This window comes from Squalius cephalus, assembly GCF_949319135.1.
Source record: "Squalius cephalus genome assembly, chromosome: 8".
Classification (NCBI taxonomy): Eukaryota; Metazoa; Chordata; class Actinopteri; order Cypriniformes; family Leuciscidae; genus Squalius; species Squalius cephalus.
In genome coordinates, this window is record NC_137129.1 from 16,562,284 (window position 1) to 16,570,434 (window position 8,151).

Here is an 8,151-nt window from a genome sequence, read left to right on the forward strand (position 1 = left end):
AAACGGCCCACGTGCCCCTTACAGAGTGACAGATGTCGTGTCATCCACGCATGCCCAATGCCGGGGTTAAATCCGTTAGGAAGTAAACAGATGGTTCAGGATTTTTATTTTTATTTTTTTTGTTCTCAGTGTCCAAAAGCTGTTGGAGTTAGTATTTTATTATGTAATTCTTCAGCTGCCTAAATCAGTTTTTCTCAAAGTACACTGTGTAATGTTCATACTGACCTGTCATTAAGTGTTTTGGCGTATGTGCTTTCTGTAATATTCTGAAGAAAAATATATTTAATTATAACATCACAAATCAAGACGACAAAGGATTTTCGGAAGTGTTGCTACTAAATGCATCCTTTGTTGTGATGGAAATGACACCACTACTGTGGGAACAATTAAATTATTTTCACAAATAAATACTGAAATTGATTATTGTACTCCTTGTTTACATAATCATAAAAATGAAATATTTTATTATGATGGATTTTCATATTGTAAGATTGAAAGTCTGGGTCTGGGACAAGGGTAAAATAATAATAATATCTACATAAAAACATTTGAAAAGCAAACTAAAATTAGACATGAAACATGATCGACTTATACAAAAATTTATAAAAAATAATAATAATTTAAACCAACAAACCACTCATTCTACCAAGCTACTGGAAAATATTTATTTGTTGATATAATTATTTTTTTTAATTAAAGTGGTAAATAACTTTTAAAACCACTATTACTGAAAGCTTTTTTATAGATAAAAACAAACAAAAGTAACACCGAATGGACCTAATGGACACTTAAATTCACCATGAAATAAAATGGAATATTGCAGTTTATTATAAATGATTAATCCACGCACATCATTTTTTTTTAATGTTCTCATAATATATAATTACAAATATTAAAATCCCCTGCAGCAGTTTTCAATGCTCTGCCATCTTGCTCTGTGCCAGTTTCATAGTTGTAGAAATGACAGATTTGTTTACGCATGACAAATATATTGAAAGAGCCACTTTGTGTTTAAAGGGTTAGTTAATTTACTCACCATCAATCCATCCTAGGTGTATATGACTTTCTTCTTTCAGCCAAACACATCGGAATTATCAAAAAAAAATATCCTGGCTCTTCCAAGCTTTACAATAGGGAGTGAATATAGTAACTCAGGTTTTGAAGCCCAAAAAAGCGCATCCATCCATCATAAAAGTAATCCATAAGGCTCTTGACTCGCATACGGCCGTTACCTGAAGCCAGTGATCATAGTTTATAAAGTTATAAATATGGATATTTTTCTCACAAAAAAAGAAGGCCTTTATTAACCCCCTGGAGCAGTATGGATTATTTTCCTGATGGATGAACTTTTTTTGTAATCAGTAATCAGCATTGTAAATCCTGCAAAATGGATGTACATTTATAACACTGTACTTTGTATTATATTACTTTGCATCAAATTACAAAAAATCTAGTTAACGCTGCTGCATGTGAGGGTGTTTCTACAGCAGCTGTGGGAGTGACGGTAAAATTGACATTGCTATTTGAGCAAATGGGAACACAATATATATATATATATATTATACACACGTGCTCCAAATGAAGTTCAAAATAAACAAAACAAATCATCAAAAATACTCAAAATAGATGGTACAAAACCTAAATAAAACATGCTGAGATCAGCAAAACAAGGCATCAGATCTAGCCCCGAGGAACAAGCCTCTGACAATGACGACTCACATCTTACAGCATTTTGGCTGCACTGGCCCTTGGCACTATGGAATGCCAAACCTGACTTAATAATAAATAAATAAATACATAAATAAATATGCGAAGAAATATATATATAAAAAATAAAATAAATGACTATTAATACTTTTATTTCCTTATTTATGTATAATTATATATTTTTTCCACATTTATTTATTTATACATTTATTTATTTATACATTTATTGCTCTGTATGCTAATGAGGGGGGCAAATTTTTTACGGTTATTTTAATCTTTGAAAATTCTATAAGTCTTTCAATGAAGACACTTCTTTGTTGTTGCATGATTTTTAATAATTCACCCAGACAAGGAGATGGAAGAGAGAATGTCCCAGAGTAGTGTGAAAGAATCCCATTTACAGTAATGCATGTTTTTTGGTATGACATTTAAAAAAAAAAAAAAAAAAAAAAAAAAAAAAAAATTCATTGTAATTTAGAACATTACAATAGTTGTCCATCGTGTCCAAAAGGGGAGAAAAAAAATATATTGAACCCAGTTTTCATTAAAAAAAAAAAAAGATTTGATGTGGTGCAGAATAAAATTATTGTTCCAAATACAAGTTTTGGGTTAACTAAAATTTTAATAAAATGCTAATTTCCAGTACAGGAGAACTTGTGGATGGAATGCATACAATTTAAGCTCATACATCACATTTACATGAAATGTGATTAAAAGTGGATAATTTCACACGCTTCCGTGTCAAAGTGTCTGTTATCAGCGATTCTGTTCATCTGTGCCCAGACATTTTAGAAATCCCGACCTGCTGATGTTTTACGGCCATGTCCGGAATAAAGAGTAGGCTATATGGTAAACCTACATACATACAGTTAGGGTGATATTAAAGGACATAAAACATGATATAAGATTTTGGCAATATTGCCCATCTCTAAGTCATTTATTCCCTGCGTGACCTGTAAAGTCACCTCCACAAAGCACTTCCATATTGTTTGGTCACTCACACCACAACAAAGTGTCACTGTTGCCTCAAAGCTTCGCACGGCCACTCTGAGCTCGATTGCTATGCCTGAGGTAAAACACGCCACCCTAATTAGCATACAGAGCAATAAATGTATAAATAAATAAATGTATAAATAAATAAATGTGGAAATAAATAAATGTAGACATAAATACATATATACATAAATAAATGTGAAAATAAATAAAAGTGGAAGTAAATAAATGCATAAATAAATAAATGAAAAAATAAAATATATAATTATACATAAATAAGGAAATAAAAGTATAAATAGTCATTTATTTTAGTTTTTTTTTTTACATTTCTTCACATATTTATTTATGTATTTATTTATTTATTAAGTCAGGTTTGGCATTCCATATGGCTCAACTCCTGGCTCAACTAGCCTCACTCCTTTGTATATGATATCTTCCCGCCAAAAACTAGCGGATCATACCAACAGCAGGGGGCGGTTAACTCCCATGACAACGGAAACACATTCAATGTCAGTGCTATTACACATGCATTTTAACAGATAACATAATCACAAATAATATCATTAATCAAAGGTAAACAATATGAAAACAATTATAACATTAAACAGTAAATCAATGTACACAATAACACTGTGAACTGGTGTTCACATGGTGATAACCCACAGGTTCATCATCACATCCCCCTACAAAGACGTGACACACAATGAACATAAAATTGCCATTTCCACCTCATGCTAACTTTAAAATCAAAATGTGTGTGCATAAACACACTGACTACACAGAAAAACAAGCGAAACTACTGTAAGTTAGTAGTCCGGTTGTTTGACCTGAGAAATCACAGGAAAAGGGTACACTGAAGACCTCCCAACCACTCATGGTCTTCACTTGTGTTGATCAATACTGACACACTGATGTAGAGAATTGCATAAAGTGAATGTTTTTTTTTTCTTCTACTTTTTTTTTTTTTTTTACTATTTCTTCAGTCAAAGTTTATTCACTGAAGTTCTTTGTTTCTTCTCCTCTTATACTGGGATAATGGAGGTAAGCATCTTAATGGTTTAATTTTTGACTTAGGCCCTATACCTACATTTTTAAAATGCAGTATGTCAAGTAAGTCCTTTTGGTATTAAGTTAAAAACAGCATTTGGTAAAACATATTTATGTGAGTGTAATATGTATACAGAGCCCCTATAGGAGCGCAGTGATGTGAGAAAAACAAGGGAGGTACAAATATATTTCAATGCTTTTATATCTCAAAAGTTTTGCGTTCCCACAAGAAACATTGAAATCATTTTATTATCAAATTCATAGAAACATTGAGGGTATTTTGCCAGACAAATCAGCAAAGGGAATTATTTAAATCATTCTTTGGTCCAGACCTCCCTTTAAACTGTAGAGTCCTATCCCATTTGCTCACTAGATGGTAGCATTGTTGTGCTGTTAGTTCCTTAATTCTGTAGTGCAGAGCATCCTTTGACTTGTTGACATCTCTTTATTATTGTATAAAAATGTTAAACCAATATCCAATCAGCTGCTATACTTAAAGTAAAGACATGTCTGATAAGGACAATCTTTAGAGACAACCCTGACAGCTTTATAAAGGAGACATGATATTTGCACCTATCACTTTCAAATCAACAAGGACCTTTTCAGTGTTACTTGATAATGTTGAAAATGCTTTTCAAACACGTCCAGATAAAGCTGGTTTGTTCCAAAATGCCACCAAGCTCTTCTTTCAATAACATTTTACATATCACTAAATCTGCCAAGAATCAGAATTGGTCTTGATCTAATCATTGGCGAGCTGGACCATCCACACAAGAGGAAGAACAGTTCCTCTCATTACTGGTGCATACATGTCTTAGTTCATAATGTTTTTAGTTTATCTTTGAACAAACAATGTAAAATTCGGCAATTAGGAAGAATAAACCTTTTAATAGGAGGGAAACAGAAACACCAGCCCTTTTAGAAGAGATAAAACATTTAGAGTTCAAACATAAAAATGTTCAAAGTTCTAAATAATTACAACAATATTTAGATTATGATAATATTATAACATTTAATATTTAGATATATACACCTAATATTTATAATAGATAATATATTATTATTAATTGACATTAAAAGATTCTCAAAATAATTCTGATGGTGTTTTAATGCACTTTTATGAGAGGGCTCCAATTGAAAACTTTTTTTAAATGTTCAGAACCGTAACAATTAAGGTTAAATCATTTAAGTGATTGCGCAGTTGCAATCATCATAATCCTTTGAACCTTTCTTTTTACAAAATGACAAAATGTAAACTTAAGTTAGATGACAGTAAGGGGCTCAGAACTCTACAAATCAGTGTCTTCCTCTGTTAAAATCAGTAGTGCTATCAGAGCAGTTCAGCGCACTCTCAGTGCTAGTAAACCCTGGAGAGAAAAGCTTAAGACACAGCCCTCGATAAGAAACTGTTGACTCCATAAAATGTCACCCCAGTCATATCTCAGTGCTCAGATGAAGGGTCTTTAGAGGAAGGTTAAAAATAGTAACCCTGCCATACAATAAGAAGGTAAGCAGAAATAGAGAGGGAGAAAGGGAATAAATGACTTAGAAGAATGGAAAGATACATTAAACATCAGGAAGTGACCCTGAACTCCATGTGAACCCTCTGTCTGAATCTACTGCTCAAGATACTTGCAGATAATTATCAGTGTCATGTATTGCAGTCTATATTTGACAGAGAAACATGTTGTTCCTCTCATGCATGACCCCTGGAATGACACTTATACAAACAAAAATACTTATGCAATGCTAGGGTGTTCAGGGTGGTCTCTTTTAAAGGGATAGTTCCCCCAAAATGTTTTAATTCTGTTATCATTTACTCACCCTCATGTTGTTCCAAACCTGTATGAGTTTCTTTATTCTGGTGAACACAAAAAGAAGATATTTTGAAGAATGTTGGTATCCAGACAGTTGGCGGTAGCCATTGACTGCCATTGTATTTTTCCCCCTACTATGGCTACCGTTTGATTACCAAAATTCTTTAAAATATCTTTATGTGTGTTCAACAGAAGAAGAAGAAGAAGAAAAAAAAAAAACTCATGAAGTTTTAGAGGTTGTCTTGAGGGTGAGTAAGTGATGACAACATTTTCATTTTTGGGTGAACTATCCCTTTAAATGTCCTACACACTGAGTAAACAAAACGATTCTGAAAGGTTCTTTGCAAAGCCCAAAATGGTTCTTCTGTGGCATGCAAAAACCACCTTTTGGAACCTTTATATTTAAAAGTTTAGACAAACAGTAAGTTCGATCTCTTAAGTAATAGCACACTTCGTATCATCAAGCTGCATGATTTGAGGTAAGCTATGTTCCTAGTCAAGACGTTATACACCAAAACCGAAGAGTTATGTTTGCCTCAGCAAACACCACTAATTAAATGTTCCTCTATATCTTTAAATTAACTTCATTTGTGCAAAGTAATACCTCAGTGTCACTAGCTCAAATGGCCCGTGCTGGTAACAGTCAGTACACAGCTGCCACGCGTCAGTTTGCTGAAGCGATAAACATCGTCCTCTCTGATGAAAGCTTGTCAACCCAGAGAGCGCCATTACGGCTGATGACTGACAAGTGCAGAATCTCGTAGGATGCCATTTGGGATTTGCTTTTCCAGATGTTTCCCAACATCTCCTTTCTCACTTTCAGCGGGATTGCGGGCAAATAGCGTACAAACTGAGCGGGGCACTGCATTGTGGTTTCGTACTGTAGTGCCAATCTCGACTGATGCATCTCTTTTGAAGTATTCATCAATTTTGACAACCATCTGCACAGATTACTGGTTTCTTTCCACACATGCACAATTAGAAGTTTGCTGTTGTTGTCTTCTGTTGCTTAGACTGGATCAACCCATCGTGCAGAATAACTCCCAGATTTGTTTATAAAGGAAGTAGGCTACCATATGGATTAAAGTGAATGCATATGTGTGGCATATGGGCAAACTAATTAACGAATAAAAATAAGTTACTTTAGAAAGTTGAACAATTAAAAAGACGCTTCTTAATCTATTAAAGTTTGTGTGTTCGCATTAACCCAGAGGAAAATTTTATTGCTCAGATGTTTTTAAGTATAAACTTTATCTCAAATGTTCTACAATTCCTAAGGAGAAAAAAAAAAAAAAAAGACAAGGACACTGAGAAGCAAGATATTAAGCAAAATATCATTATAGCTCTTTATTTGACATAATTTCTGTTTAGGAGAAACAACTGAGATATCAAAGTAAGAATACAGAGGAAATTCTTATTCTGAGGTTGCTCTTTCAAAGCTCAGGAGAATTATTTGTCACAGCTGGTTGCAGGCAAACAGACAAAGAATAGTTCCAACACAAAGTTTTAATAATAATAATAATAATAATTCAAATAACAAGTCATCTAATATTCTTTTTATCATTTGAATACCAACTTTTTCCCTTTAACCCCAAAACCCTAAAAAAGTTACTGGATTATATTTGATGCAAAAATTATCAACATGATCAAAACTTTGCTAGAAAAAAAACAACAAAAAACTGTTGTACTGTTGTCTGATAGTTTATACTTTTTAAGCAAATAGGCTAAATGGCCTTTTGGTTTAATTGTAAAAACATCCCCCAAGGTTGTGATACAGTACATGTTTCTTTTTGCTGTGAAATCTTTACTGATTTTTATGAAGTAATTTTAAGATATTATATTGTTAGTAATATTTCAAGAACATTAACTGAACTGAAGCAACTTAGATGGTAACACTTTAGAATAATGGTCCGTCATTAATAGGTAACTCTGCATGAGTGGGCCTACTACACTCTAAAAACTTTTACTATATGATTTACTAACATTTTTTGGTGAAACATTATTTTTTACACTTAAAAATATTGATTACATTTTAACGCAATGAAATCAATTACATTATACCATATGAACTGAGTAAATGTAAGTAAAAAGAAAAAAGTAGATCTGAGTAACTGTATTTGGTACATTAACAAATAAAATTGAGTAGAAATAATTGAGGAAAACTCAATAATATTAATTGTTTTTATTTATGAGTAATATTTACTTTTAATTTCCTGTAAACCTTTGTAAAATACTCCACACAACCACAGGTAATGTTATACATGTCATCGGCCTTTATTGTCGATAGCCTAGCTACTCATCATATTATATAATATATAATACAGCATATTTTGGTAACACTTTATAATAATGGTCTGTCATTAATAAGTAACTATGCAGGAAGTAATGCAGGACTAATGAGTAGTTCTACATTAACACTTCAGCTTCTACTATTAACTAATATGGAAACAAGCTTAACTAATCAGTAAGTCATATCGAATTTAGGACTAAGATAGTTCCTTATTAGGTAATCAATAATTACCTAATAAAATTGGCATCATTAAGAACTCATAGGTAATTATGACAAATTATAAATAATTACTAATTA